This window comes from Phascolarctos cinereus, unplaced genomic scaffold (assembly GCF_003287225.1).
Source record: "Phascolarctos cinereus isolate Bilbo 61053 unplaced genomic scaffold, phaCin_HiC Scaffold_4;HRSCAF=312, whole genome shotgun sequence".
Classification (NCBI taxonomy): domain Eukaryota; kingdom Metazoa; phylum Chordata; class Mammalia; order Diprotodontia; family Phascolarctidae; genus Phascolarctos; species Phascolarctos cinereus.
In genome coordinates, this window is record NW_027555847.1 from 237,418,509 (window position 1) to 237,432,967 (window position 14,459).

The window sequence follows — 14,459 nt, forward strand, 5'->3', positions numbered from 1 at the left end:
AAGATACAATTTCAACATCTCCCCCTCTCCACTCCATCAATCTGCCATCATTCATGAAATTTTCATCACTGAATTACTTTCTTAAGGACCTTCTGGAAAATTATGTATTTTTTAAAATTGTTTTCAACTTTAATTGACAAAATATACAGGAAGACATTGCAAACCTTTTAGGAAAAGAAAAGCAAAATTTTCACATGGAGTTTTAATACTCAACATTTTGGTTGCTTTTGCCTATGTGCACAAACACATATATAGTACTTGACCTGTCTATGCCCGTTCCAGTCCATCAGATACTTCAAGAGTAGTTTAATCAATTTTTGTAAATGATTTTACAAACTCTATAAAATCATACTCCAGTAACTTCATTCATCTAGTTTCCCGAGCAGTGTATGTACACTGACTAATACCACATTAACCATAAAGTCCACAATTAATTTAAATCTTCTGTTAAGCCACACTACTTCTTTTAATATGCTTGTGAAGGCTGCTTCTGCACTTTCTTGCAGATGTTCATGACCATCTCTCCAGTAGACTCAACACAAATTTTCTTCAGTAGATGACAAAATTTTTCACTCATCTCAAGTATCTCCATATTGGTTTACTTTCCCTTTTTTTTTTTTTTGGTGTTCTTTCCTGCATAGATTTGAGTGGGATGTCACCTTTTTGCGACAAGGTTATTTCATATGTTTCTCTGTTCTTATTCTTTAATTCTTCATACGTAACAACTTTTCTCTTAGGACTTTCTTCCACAGTTGTATCAGGTCCTTGGGTATTATAATCAGTAATACTAGTAGGAGTAGATTCGTTCATGGAAGCACTGAAAGGGACTGGTTCATAAGGAGAAAAAGGACCTTCTTTTGCACTGCTTTCAGATGTGGCAGATGTTCCAAAAAATGAATGCAGGCATTTTTGACTCAAATTCTGGCTTTTGTGAAAAATATCCAGGTGGATGCAAGTCAACAGCCCTGTCCCAGATGCAGAGCTTCTGCAAGAGGAGAATTTTCAAGCTATTTAAACTTCTCTTGGCAGGTTTTCACATAAGAATTTTTTTCCAGCAAAATATCCCATTATACAAGCAAATACGAATTTAGGAACATATTTGGGGTGACTGGCAAAAATTCCTTTAACAATTAATCCCTGCATAACCAATATACTTGTTGCAGAAAAGGGAATAGATCTGTACCAGAAGCTCTCTCGATTACATTCAGCAAAGACTCTTCTTTTCTCTTCTGTTGTAATGTAATCATTTCTATGTTGGGGAGTGATGGTGAGACTTCTGCATTCTGCTCTGTCCTGAAATCCATCCTTCCATTTATCTTTCCTCTTGGCAGTGGCAGTGGCAGCAAGGGAAATTATGCATTTTTTAAAAACACAATTAAGGTATTATTCACTTCTCTTCCATCATTACAATCCTAATCTGATGTCTCATCATGATGTGGAGACAACCCTGGAATATGGAAGGTTGTGCCAGTAAAGACCAATATTTGACAGGTTCTACCAAGATTGAGAACTTTGAGTATGTACTGGGAAAAGGACTTGACTTTGCTAAATTTGGAGAGGCACATAATCAGAAGGTTAGCTATACTGTTTGATGAGAATTTTTTCGGCTGTATTCACTTAGGCATAGAAAGGATGTGATCTTTAAAGGAGTAAAATGAGGTATCTACCAGATAACAAATTAACTAGCCAACACATTAACAGGTTCAGGAAAGCATGAAGTTGAATGACTTAGTCACAAAAGGGGAACCAAGTATGTAACCTCTATACTCCAACAGTATTGGGCAAGCCATCTTGTTATATTTGTAGAAAGAAGAAAATAGAAACATCCGATTACTGTCATTAGACCTATATTTAAATTGATAAACAGACATAGCCATTTCTAGGAAGTAAGAAGCAGAGTATATTCTTTACTGGAGTAAATATCGTGAATAATTCCATTTTTTAAAAACCAGGGTTGTTTACAAAGCATGCAGAAAGGAAATAAAACCATTCAAGGAAGACTGTTAGTCCTGCTATCCTTTCTACTTCTTTCTCCCTCCTAACTTTGCCAACACAGCTTAAAAACTTTTTGGGGGGGGCAGCTAGGTGGTGCAGTGGATAGAGCACGGGCCTGAAGTCAGGAGTACCTGAGTTCAAATCCAGCCTCAGACCAAACATTTGACACTTACTAGCTGTGTGACCCTGGGCAAGTCACTTAACCCCAATTGCCTTTAAAAAACAAAACAAAAAAAAACTTTCTGGGGTTGTGGGATAGTCATATTAGACTAGAAAAGAAAAAAGCTAGTTACAGTCAAATATAATTGCTAGTTTCAGGAAGGGGAAAAGTTGGTCAAAGAAAACTCAAGTTTTAAAATGTATTCCCATAACATATTTCAGATTCATGTGGTTAAATATATTTTTGACCTATTATTGAATGAATATTTCTTGAGTCTGCAATTTTAGATCCTTGCATAACAATATGATTACTAGAACCAATACTTTATATATCATAGCATGGATATTATTTCATGCCGTTGTGATAAAACCTGGCCCAGCCCATCTCTTCCCCCATATCTTTCTCTGGCAATGATTCTACCCGTAGGGCTCCCTCTTCTAATTGTTGAGTTCCTCCAAGAAACCTGTACTTGAGGAAGCACCCCATGCCATGTATGCTCAACCCTAATGACTCTCCAGCCTATTCTTCTACCTTGCTTCGATGTGGGTACCTTCTTCTCCCAACCTCTCTACTTGGCTCTTTTTAGCTTCCTTTCACATATTATTTTTTCTTATTAGAATGCAAGTTCCTTGAGGAGAAAGACTGTTTTTCTTTTTGCTTGTTTTTGTATACCTATCACTTCACAAGGATGGATTCTTTTAGATAGTCTATTCATGGAACAGACTCGTGATGGAGGAATCAAATTCTTCTCTTACTTCAGAGGTAAAATTATCTAAATATGTGCAGTAACATTGCTTTTGTATATAAAAAAGACATTGCTGTGTTGCCAATCACTTATACATACCTAGCAATCTTTTAAAAACAGTGTCTTTAGGTTAAGATTTTTTTTTTCTTTTTAGTTTGGGAATAATTCTTCTATATTTTTTCCTCCATTTTAAGTCTGGTCTTATAATGAAGACATAGCCCTTCTTCTTGCCAAGACAAACCCCTCTAAATAAACAAGTGATCTCATTTCATGTTGTCTTCTTTAGTAGATTGCCCCTTCTATCATCTCTTTTCTCTCCCTAATCTTCCATCTCTCCCTTTCTAATGACTGCTTCCTTGCTGTCTGTGAACATGTCCACCACTCCCCTATCCTTAAAAAACCTTACTTGATATGACTATACTTACTAGGTATCATCCTATTTCTACTTTTTAATGACTAAATTCTTTGATATAGCCATCTAAAACGGGTGGCTTTACTTCTTCTCCTCCCACTCTCATCTAATTCTCTGCAGTCTGGTTTCTAACTTCCATCATTCAACTGAAATGGCTCTCTAAAGTTGCTGGTGATCTGTCTCTTAATGCCAAATCTAATGGAATTTTCTCAGTCCTCATCTTTCTTGATCTCTGCAGCCCTTTGACACTGTTGATAAACTTTTCCCCCTGAATAATTTCTCCTCTCTAGGCTTTCACTACACAGCTCTCTCCTCATTCTCCTCCTACCTGTTTCACTGTGCCTTCTCAGTCTGCTTTGTTGGATCTTTATCAAGGCCAGTCTGCTAACTATGACTATCCCCAAAATCTGTCTTGTCCTTCTTGGTTTTTCCCCTATACTATCTTGCTTGGTGAGCTCCTTAACTCTCATAGATTCAACTATAATCTCTATGTGGATGATTCTTAGCTTTATTTAACCAGTCCTAACCTTTCTGCTTACCTCATCTCACATTACCAATTGCCTATTGAATGTTTTAAACTAGATTAGACATCATAAACTCATTATGCCCAAAACTCATTTGTGAACTCATTTTCTTATCCCCCAGATCCTCTCCCCTACTGCACTTCACTATTACTGTCAAGGACATCACTATCATTTCAGGCTTGCCACATAGATATCATTCTGGATTCATTTCTTACACTTACCCACATATTCAATCTGTTGTCAGGTCTTTAGTTTCTACAAGCACAACATCTCTCTTACATATATCCCCTTCTCTTCACTCTCATAGCTACCATCCTTTTTTCCAAAAATTTTTTTTCAAGCAATTGGGGTTAAGTGACTTGCCCAGGGTCACATAGCTAGTAAATAGAAAGTGTTTGGTCTGAGGATGAATTTGAACTCACATCCTCCTGACTTCAGGGCTGGTGCTCTATCCACTGCACCACCTAGTTTCCTCCATACCTACCATTCTGATGCTAGTCCTTATTGCCTCTCACCTAGACTATTGCAATAGGATTCTGGTTGTTCTTCCGTCTTCAAGTCTCTCCCCAGTTCAGGCTCTAGTCAGCTGCTAAAGTGATCTTCTTAAAGCACAAATCTAGCCCTATGAAACCCCACACACCATTCCCAAACTCCAGTGGCTCCCTATTACCTCCAGGATCAAATTTCAAATCCTATTATTTGTCTTTTTCCTTTCACCATCTGACCCTTTCCTAAATTTCCAGTGCTTTTATGCTTTACTCCCATTTCTGTGTGTTTGCACTGGAATGCTTTCCCTTCTCATCTCTAAGGGTTTCTTTGACTTCCTGCAAGACTCAGCTCAAATTTCACCTTCTGCTAGAGATCTCTCCCAGTCTTCACATCCCTCTTTGGTCCCCACTGCTAGTGCCTTCCCTCTGAGATTACCTCGCATTTACATTGTATAGTTCTTATATCTACATAGTTGTTTGCATTTTGTCTTCCCCATTAGGATGTGAGCTCAGTGAGGGCAGGGACCATATTTTTGCCTTCCTTTATATCCCCAGCACTTAGCATAGAGTCTGGCACGCAGGAAGCACTTAATAAATGCCTGTCAATGATGCTGCTACTGTTTCCCTTCCTTAATCCAGGTCATGATGACCTCACGTATAAATTGTTGAATCACAGAACAACTGACTAGTCTTTTAGTTGGACTCTATTACTATAACCGATTCTGCATATTTTGGTCAGATAGGTAGTGTGGTATAGGGAATAGACAGTTGGTCTTTAATTCGGAAAGGCTGGTGTTCAAATCCTACCTCTGACACATGCTGGCTATGTGACCTTGGTCAAGCCATTTAACCTCTCTGTGTCTCAAGTAATTTTCTAAGACTATGAGTTATAGAAAAGTTGCTAATTTGCATTAACAGAGGGAATTTTCTCATAGAGGGTTCCCTACACCAATGAAATCATGGATCAAACCACCTACCCTGTGGGCCTCCCTCTCCAATAAACAGCCTAACAACAACAAACTTCAGCCTGTTTCATTTTATTTAAACACCAATTTCATGTCATTCCAATAACTGCAAACCTGGCCCAGTTTGTGATTCCTCAGAGGACCTCTCTGCCTCTATATCTCACTCTGGCAATGTCTTTACCCCTCAGGCTCCCTCCTCCAATTGTTGAGTTCCTCCTAGAAACCTAGTTTGAGGAAACACTTATGCCGTGCATGCTCACCTCAAACTCAGCTCAACCGATGACTTTCCAGACTTTGCTTCCATGTGGGTACCTTTTTGTCCTACCACCACCCACCTTGTACATTTTAGCTGCCTTTTGTGCATAATTTTTCTCATTAGAATATTAGCTTTTTGAAGACATAGATTGTCTTTCTTTTTGCTTGTATTTGTGTTCCCGTACAGAACCTATTCCATAGTAAGTGCACAAATAACTATTTCTGTCTCTCTCTCTCTCTCTCTCTCTCTCTCTCTCTCTCTCTCTCTCTCTCTCTCTCATCTATCAATTATCTACCTTACATCTTAAATAAGAATTTCGGCCTTTGAGCCACACTAAGTAGGAACTCACAGAATCTGAGTTGGAACTTCAGAGATCATTCAGTCCCACTGATCAATACCTGATCAGAAATCCCCTCTATAATATCATCCAGGACATGTTGTCATCTAGCCTCACCTGAAGAGATATTTGAAGATAATGATAATATTTTTTTCTCTTTTATAGGCTAAACATTTCCAGTTCCTTTAACTGATCTTCATATGGCATTACCCTCAAGCCCTGCATTGTCCTGGTTGCCTTCCTTACTCCACCAACTAGACGTATTTAACCATGTCCTTTCAAAAATGTGGCATACAAAACTGAACACAATCATCCAGATATCACGTGGCCAGGGCAGAATAAAATTTTATTATCATGTTTCTCATTCTGGATGCTCTCTTAAAGTAGCCTAAGATGTTTCTCCCCACCCCCCAACCTCAGATATTTGATAATATATTCCTGCTGAAAATATCAAAATTAACATTACCTCCAGTTTCTACTGCATGAGTTTGACTGATTTTATGTTGTGCCAAAGCAAACCTGGGCACTATATGAACAAAATTTTAAAAAAGTTTTTATACAAATAAAATCATATTTAAATAACTGGAGAAATATTAATTGTTCATTGGTAGGCAGGTCCATATAATAAAAATGACAATTTTACCTAAACTAATTTATATATTTAATGCCATCCAAATTAAATTACCAATTTTCTTTTACTAAATTAGAAAAAAACAAAAGCAAAACTCATTTGGAGTCACAACAAAGTTAAGACTATCAAAGAACTAACTTAAATCCAATGAAAAAAACATAAAGGAAGGAGGTTTAGCAATACCAGATCTTAAACTATGTTATAATGCTGTAATTATCAAAACAGTTTTGGCTAAGAAATAGAAAGGTAAATCAGTGTAATGGAGTAGATATACAACTTACAGCAGTAAATAAATATAGTAATCTTGTATTTGACAAATATAAAGAGTTAAATATTGGGGATAAGAATTGATTATTTGGTAAAAATTGTTGGGAAAACTGGAAAGCAGTCTGGCAGAATTTGGGCATAGAGCAATATCTTATGCCATTTACCAAAATAAGATCAAAATGAATACATGACCTAGATGTAAAGAGAGATAAATACAAGAAAATTTGAAGGACATGGAATATATTACCTATCAGACTTATGGATAGGAGAACAATTTATGAATAAACGAGGAGAGAGAGAGAGAGAGAGAAGAGAGAGAGAGAGAGAGAGAGAGAGAGAGAGCGCTGTATTAATTTTATAATTGAATTAGCTTTTCCTCTGAGTTAAAGTTAAAAGATAGCTTGTTATCATTCCCAAAAAGTATATTGTCATCCTTGCCTGTCCTTATACAATTAAGGAGGGTCTTACCTCCCTAACAAGCCCTTGTAGACACCAGGGAGTTTGCTCAGGTCTTCAAGAAGAGAATGTGTCTCATAAAACAAGTAACATTCCTTAATTGTCAGAGAGGGGTGGTTACTAGCCCCACATGGAAATGCTAACCTGCTTCCTTTAAGTAACCAATCATGTTATTCCCAAACCTATGATGCTGCTACCCTATAATCAATTGTATTATCTTCCCCATCTACTCAACTCTGTTCTTCCCCAAATTATATTAAGGCTGGTGAGCCCTACCTGGGGTCTTTGGTCATTAAGAGAGGGCCATAGGCCCAATTTTTTGGTTACGGCTAGCCTACCTGATAAATTGATTGTGTTCAGACCATTGTCTCAGTTTACCTTAATTTTCAAACGTAACATTGCTCTTTGTGAAACAGCTCAAAGCCTATGTTCTACTGATGGTAAGTCAAAAGTGTTCTCTTCTACAACAAATATTGAATGATTATTGTATGATTATAATGATTATGTGCTATTTTTAGTATACAGAGACACTTCTAGCAACAATGGAACATGCGGACTCATCTACATACACATGCCTCTATGTGTGCATGTAGAGCAGTCAGAATATATCAAGCAATTCATCTATAACCCACTTACAGTGGGATAAGCATTTTGAATAATTTTATTGCATTGGAGATGGCAGAGATTAGCCTTGAGTCATCTACTTATTTTTACCCATTAAACCTTTTGTTCAAAAGCATGCATTTATGATACTAATAGCTCCAATTAAGTTGTAATCATTGATGTAGAACAGTATTTTTTTCTATATGAAAATAATTAACTTTTATAAATATTTAACCCCAAATGCTGATCACAGAGACACAGATAAAAAATGAACAGTATCCTTAACTATTCCACTTTTAGTGATTTCTCTCTGTCTCCCTGAGACTGAGTTACTACTGAGATAATGTTCATAAAGCACTTAGCGCAGTGCCTGAAACGTAGTATGTACCTAATATATGCTTCTTCCCTTCCCCTTCCCTACTATAACCAGGTGGTGGTGCTTTTTGCAAGATCTAAGGTGGAAGGGAGAAATGAAAAGAGGTCTTCAAGCCCTCCTTTTACCACCACCTTTGAAATTTGGGCTTTGCAACTTTTTCCTATCCATACCTCCCCCTCCCCACTGCTCCCAGTGGGCATACCCACTCTTTAGCCAACACCTTTACCCCGTCAAGAATTGAGGAAACCATGAGAAAGGCAGCATGCCAATATTCATCTCCCTTTCCAGACTGCCATGGCTACTGAACTCATGGTTTTAACAGGAGTGGGGAACCTGAATCCAAAAGATCTAATCAAAGAGCCACACTTGAGGCCACAGGTTGCCTTCCTGTGGTAGATCTTCATGACAATGTTCTTTGCTATTGGGAAGTTTGTAGGAGCTACAAATAAATCAAACCATGACTTTTTCATATTTGGCTCGAACTCCAGTTAAGGAAATAAAACAGGCATTTTGGACTGAGATTCAAACTGTTGTCCGGTATACCACAAGCCACTCACTGCTTCTTTCTCTTGTTATAATCTATTTGTGAATAAGAACATTCATAAATCACAAAGCAATTAAGACCAGTAATAATTTTACATCAAGACTAAGTCAGTTTTTAAAATGCTGTACAATTCAGAAATTAGGAACAATTTATAGAATAGGGATTTTTGGAGGGAAATCTCTACTGGCTGCAGTTAGAGTAAGAGAAGAGGGGAGAATGAAAACACAGCACTGCCTTTTTTAGTCTTGCAGAAATTCATAGTTTAGCCACACCCATCAGAGTCCTAACAGGTAGAGGTAGCAACTGAAGAGGCCAGCCACCTTCAAATGGCCAGTCTGTAGTTCCTTGATTTGTTTCACAAAATATTTGCTGGAGCTTCTCTCCCTTTCTCCATTCACATCCCTCTCCCCTATTGCATTTCAATGGCAGAACATTCTCATTTTCTGTGTCTCTCTGTCTCTGTGTCTGTCTGTCTGTCTCTCACTCAAAATGTGTGTGCTTGCTCTCCTCTTATTGAGCTTCTCCTTAAGCTCTCAATTTCCAGAAGGTTCTGGAAGCCTTCCTTCTGCCTACCCAGTGGGACTTGGTTGGTCAATAATCCTCAGGGTTTATATTTTTATGCCCGTCTTTTTTAGGTATTACCATCACATTGTGTACTTCTTGAGACAGGGACCCTGCATTCACATTAGTCTTCCCTGGCCAGTAATGTGTCCTGAATTCATAGTGCTGCCATCCATTTCAACATCTAACTTGACACTGATAAAAAATAAAAGTCAGGGGCAGCTAGGTGGCACAGTGATAGAGCAGCAGCCTTGGAGTCAGGAGGACCTGAGGTCATATCTGGACTCAGAAATATGACCCCAGGCAAGTCACTCAACCCCATTGCCTAGAAAAAAAAAAGTCAGTGGGTTGTTTTCAGTTCTCACTTGAAGTACCCTCACCCCATACATGTAGTCTTTCAATTCCTCAGTTATAGCATACTCCAAGCCAAACTATAGCTTGTGTATGGTGAGATCATTCAGTGAATTAGCAATAGTAGTGTAGTTTCTGATATATTCGAGATAGTAACTACCAATTCCCAGAAAAGTCCTACAGGGTTCTTTTGACATGGTGAAGTCTGGAGTTCTTCTGTCTTCTTTGGGTCAGAGCACACCTTGTTGACATACTATTGATCTACATACTATAAAGAGAAGATCTATGAATATGGCACTTGTCAATAGAAAGCTTTGGCCATTTTTCTCCAGCTAATTCAACATTTTAATTAGTTTTTCTTTACGTTCTTCCAGGGTCTTCTCAAAGACAATAATATTGTCAAGATAAATTAATACTACACCTCTAACAACTTTTCTCCATTAGTCTTTGGAAAGTGGCAGGTGCCCCCAGGATACCTCGGCCACGTACAAAAATTGGTAAAAATCCATCTAAGCAGATGAATGTAGTCTTCTCATCTTCCTTCACCACAGGAATCTGATAATAAGCATTTTGTAAGTCCAATATAGAGAATCACTGGCTGCCTAACAGAGAAGCCAGGGCATCTTGAACTCTTGGGGTGGTATACTGGTTTACTTCAGTTATTTTGTTCAGAATTTATAGTCTGCACTCATTAATATTTGCCGTTCTTCTTTACCACCACTTTTTTACCCCACTCTATGTGATACCTCAGGGGCTATTGGGTTTTGTAATCATGCCATTAACCAGCAGGTTCTTGAAATGGTGTCTGAGCTCATCCAAATAAAGGAAATCTTCCCACATCATTGCTCTAATTGTCTAGTCGACGTGTTGGATCTCATGATCCTTGGGCACTTCCCATATCACTCATGCAGTAGGAAAATGCTTCTGTCCCAATTGGTCCCTCCATTCTTCTTTCTTTAACCAGAAGGTCACCAGTTAAATTTCTCCAAGTCAAGAACTAGTGCTGTTGTGATATTCTCTATCTCCATTTGGTTCTTTCCAGCTGTTTGGCTCTGCACAGGCACATAGGTGATCTAACTATGTAGATACTGTGGTCCAGCTTGTTATTTGGAGTATTCTGCTAATATAGCATCTAAAATAGAGTGGAATTGGTTCCGATTAAAATTGACACTCTGCCAATTCATAGTGAGTACACACATACCAGAACAAGTGTGCCCACTGTCTTCTTGACACCAACAATTTCTTTGGAAGATGTCAAAGTTGTCTCAATATATACTAGATATAGGTAGATCTTTTTTTCTCCCACTCAGTCCTCCAAGAAGAAATCATTTAAGAATCTGAGATGGCATTTTCTTAGAGTGTGTCTATAAATTGACTGGAATATGATAGTCACTTGTCCAAACTCGTACCTCAATTGCTGTACTTTGTTATGACTTTCAATCTGGATTCTGAAATACTTCTAGAACACTTTTCTACTTCAGAGAGAGGATTGTAAGCTAGTTTTGAGATACTATCCCTATCTGAATTTTATAAGTGAATGGTAAATTAGACCTATTAACTCACAAAGGATATCCTTACTAGAGTATCCAGATTGCATCCCAAACTTTTACTGAGACCTCCAAGCCTCTGCTAGATGTAGAAGACTATCTACGACTGTACGATTTAAATTCCTCTCCCCTCCCCACCCCCAGTAGTAGTGATGATTTTGCATCAATCCATCCATACTCTCATTTGATTAGTCTTTCTTCTAAACAATAATGCCTTTCCAAGATGGGTGACTGTGATTAGGGGTGAAGTATGACCATCCATGCAGGGATTGATTATAGGAAAAAAAAATGTTGAGCTAACAAGAGCACTGAACTTGGAGTCAGGAAACTGAAGGTTAGATTCTTGCTCTGACACCTTCTAATCCTGGGAAACCACTTAAACTCTTGGCATCTCACTTATTTCATACATAAAATGGGAGAAATAATATTTGCATTACCCACCATGGTGTTGTTACAAAGGAAAAACTCTTTTTTTTCTTTTTCCTTTGACTAGGCAATGGTGTTAAGTGACTTGCCCAGGGTCACACAGTTAGTAAGTGTTATTTGTCTGAGGTCGGATTTGAATTCAGGTCCTCTTGAATCTAGGGCCAGTGCTCTATCCACTGAGCCGCCTAACTGCCCCCAAAAACTCTTGAAACTTTAAAATGAATATATATATATATATATATATATATATATATATACGTATATATATATATATATACGTATATATATATATATATACATATATATACACACACATAATATGCATACATACATATACACACATACATGTGTATGCATATATTTATGTGTATATATGCGTAAATAATATGTGCAGATAGTATATGTACCGGTGGAATGAAGAATTTGTTAACAAATACCACCTGCATAAGCATATTAGATGTGTGGTTTGTAACTTACTTCAATTCACACCACCAGCCTGAAAGTGTTTTCTGTATGGTCCACTTACACTAATTGCTAAATCCTTTTTGTTTGTTTGTTTTTTGTGTGAGGCAATTGCCCAGCATCACACAGCTAATAAATGTCAAGTGTCAGTTTGGATTTGGACTGATATCCTCCTTACTCCAGGGCTGGTGTTCTATCCACTGTACCACCTAGCTGCCCCTAATGCTAAATCCTAAAGCCTTTTCTCAATCTTCAGCCCTCTTCAGAAAAATCTTTACTGACTTCCTATTTCCTCTGTCAGGCCTGCACAACATAGGGCCTGTAGGCCACTTTTGGTCTGTTGGCCAAAGAATTTCCAGCAACTGGCAAAAAGTGTAGAGTTTGTCATGTGACCTGTGGTATCCACCATGTTCAGTCTGTCTCTAGTCTAATCTATTTGCGACTCGAAGAAGTTCAGCCTATTTTAATTTTGGCCCCCACCTACTGCCAAGTTGTGCTGGTCTGCTCTATGTTGAAATGAAAATGATTTAGCCTAGCGGTGAAGGCCGTTCAGCAGTATGGCTTCCAACTTAAACATTTCCTCACCCACTCAGTGTACTTTCCATTAACAATCAGCCAGTAAACTTAGCAGCTGCACTCTGGGGGTCCAAGGTGGGAGTGCAAGTATAGATTGAAAAGCATCACAAAATGGATATGATCCTGTAGGAATTTTGTTTAGGATATATTTTGGTCCTGTAATGAATTTGCAGGTAGGCCCTGGGCAGTATAGGCCTCTCCTTATTCGATGACTTAGAGATCCACTGGAGGAAAATTAGTATTTTTTTTTCTTCATTTGTTTCAGACTGCAATTGTATCTTCTTTACATATCAGACTAGTCTTTTTTTTTTTTCAGTGTTTGCTTGTTTTGAATATTTATGGAACAAGTGAAAGGTAATTAGTGTATGAAGGCAAATAAAAGATAAGATTGATGCTCTATTTCAGGGGAGTTCTTGGGGAAAACTTCGTGCTAATCTTTTGTGCCCAATTGGTTCTAGCAGTGTCTGAACTGTCCCTTATTTTGCACTAGGTAGTACCTGTTCTTATGGCAGCTATCCGCTCACCTTGGCCAGAGGGAAACAGCCAATCAATCAACTCAGTACTCAACTCAGTGCTAGAAAAAGTCAATATGAGAACCCAAGTTAGGTATCCTCTGGGCCCCCATGTAGTCTATACCAATCTCATCTTCAAAGTTAAAATCTCAACTCTAATTCAGTGGCAGTACTGCTAGGGAAGGGTATATAGGGTGTTCAAGGAAGACCAGATGTCTGGTATAAAGGCTTGCTGACCCTTTTCAGGGCTGTTCATCCACCTTTGGTATCCATCTGCCACCCAACTCTTTTTTATTTTTAAGGCAATTGGGGTTAAACGACTTGCCCAGGGTCACACAGCTAGTAAGTGCCAAGTGTTTGGTCTGAGGGTGGATTTGAACTCAGGTCCTCCTGACTTCAGGGCCAGTGCTCTATCCACTGCACCACCTAGCTGCCCCTGTTGCCCAACTTTTGCCTGAGGCTCCAAGAAGCTGTAGCATGTACAGTAGCCACACCCCAGTAAAACCATCTTGACAGACAGGTTAAACCAGGTTGAGGGTAACTGATAGGCTTCAACCCCATTAGTAAATGAGAGGAATGTCTGCCCCAAGTGTGTGAAGACTTCTCCCAGTGGAATGGGCCAATGAGAACAATTTGTTTCAACTGTCATAAAGGCAGCAGAAGCAAGTTCTATGGGACACTCAGAGCTTGGTCAGACACCAAAGATACCACAGTCATCCACTGCATCCTGGGCTATCTTGGGTAGGTTTGATTTTTGTCTTGCCATGGGACTTCCATGACTCTGGAAGAGAGAGTGAGGGTGTGGACTTTGTGCAACTCTGCCTCACAAATCCAATTTATGCAAAAGTCAAGACGTTACCCCATGACTTCATTGGTCCTCTGAAAAATGAAGGACGAATAACAACAGTGGTGGGAAATGTGGAGGAAATGAATAAAACTGGTGTGCTTAGAGAAATGGAGCCTGCAGAGTTGTGTAAATAGTGAGAAGACTCTCAATCTGTATTCTATTCTAATTCTCTTTCAAAGGGGAGTGTCGATACCAATGGGAAAAGGACCCACATGTACAAAAATATTCGTAGCAGCTCTTTTTGTAGTGGCAAAGAATTGGATATTGAGAGGATGCCCATCAATTGGGGAATGGCTGAGCGAGTTGTGGTATATGAATGTAATGGAATACTATTGTGCTATAAGAAATGATGAACAGGCTGACTTCAGAAAAACCTGAAAAGACTTGTATGGTCTGATGCTGAGTGAAGTGAGCAGAA

At 38.6% G+C, this 14,459-nt stretch overlaps 1 pseudogene; it reads right to left on the reverse strand.

The window, feature by feature from the left end:
- Positions 1–569: 569 nt before the first annotated feature.
- Positions 570–5,593, reverse strand: LOC110223848 (OCIA domain-containing protein 1 pseudogene; annotated as a pseudogene).
- Positions 5,594–14,459: the final 8,866 nt, after the last annotated feature.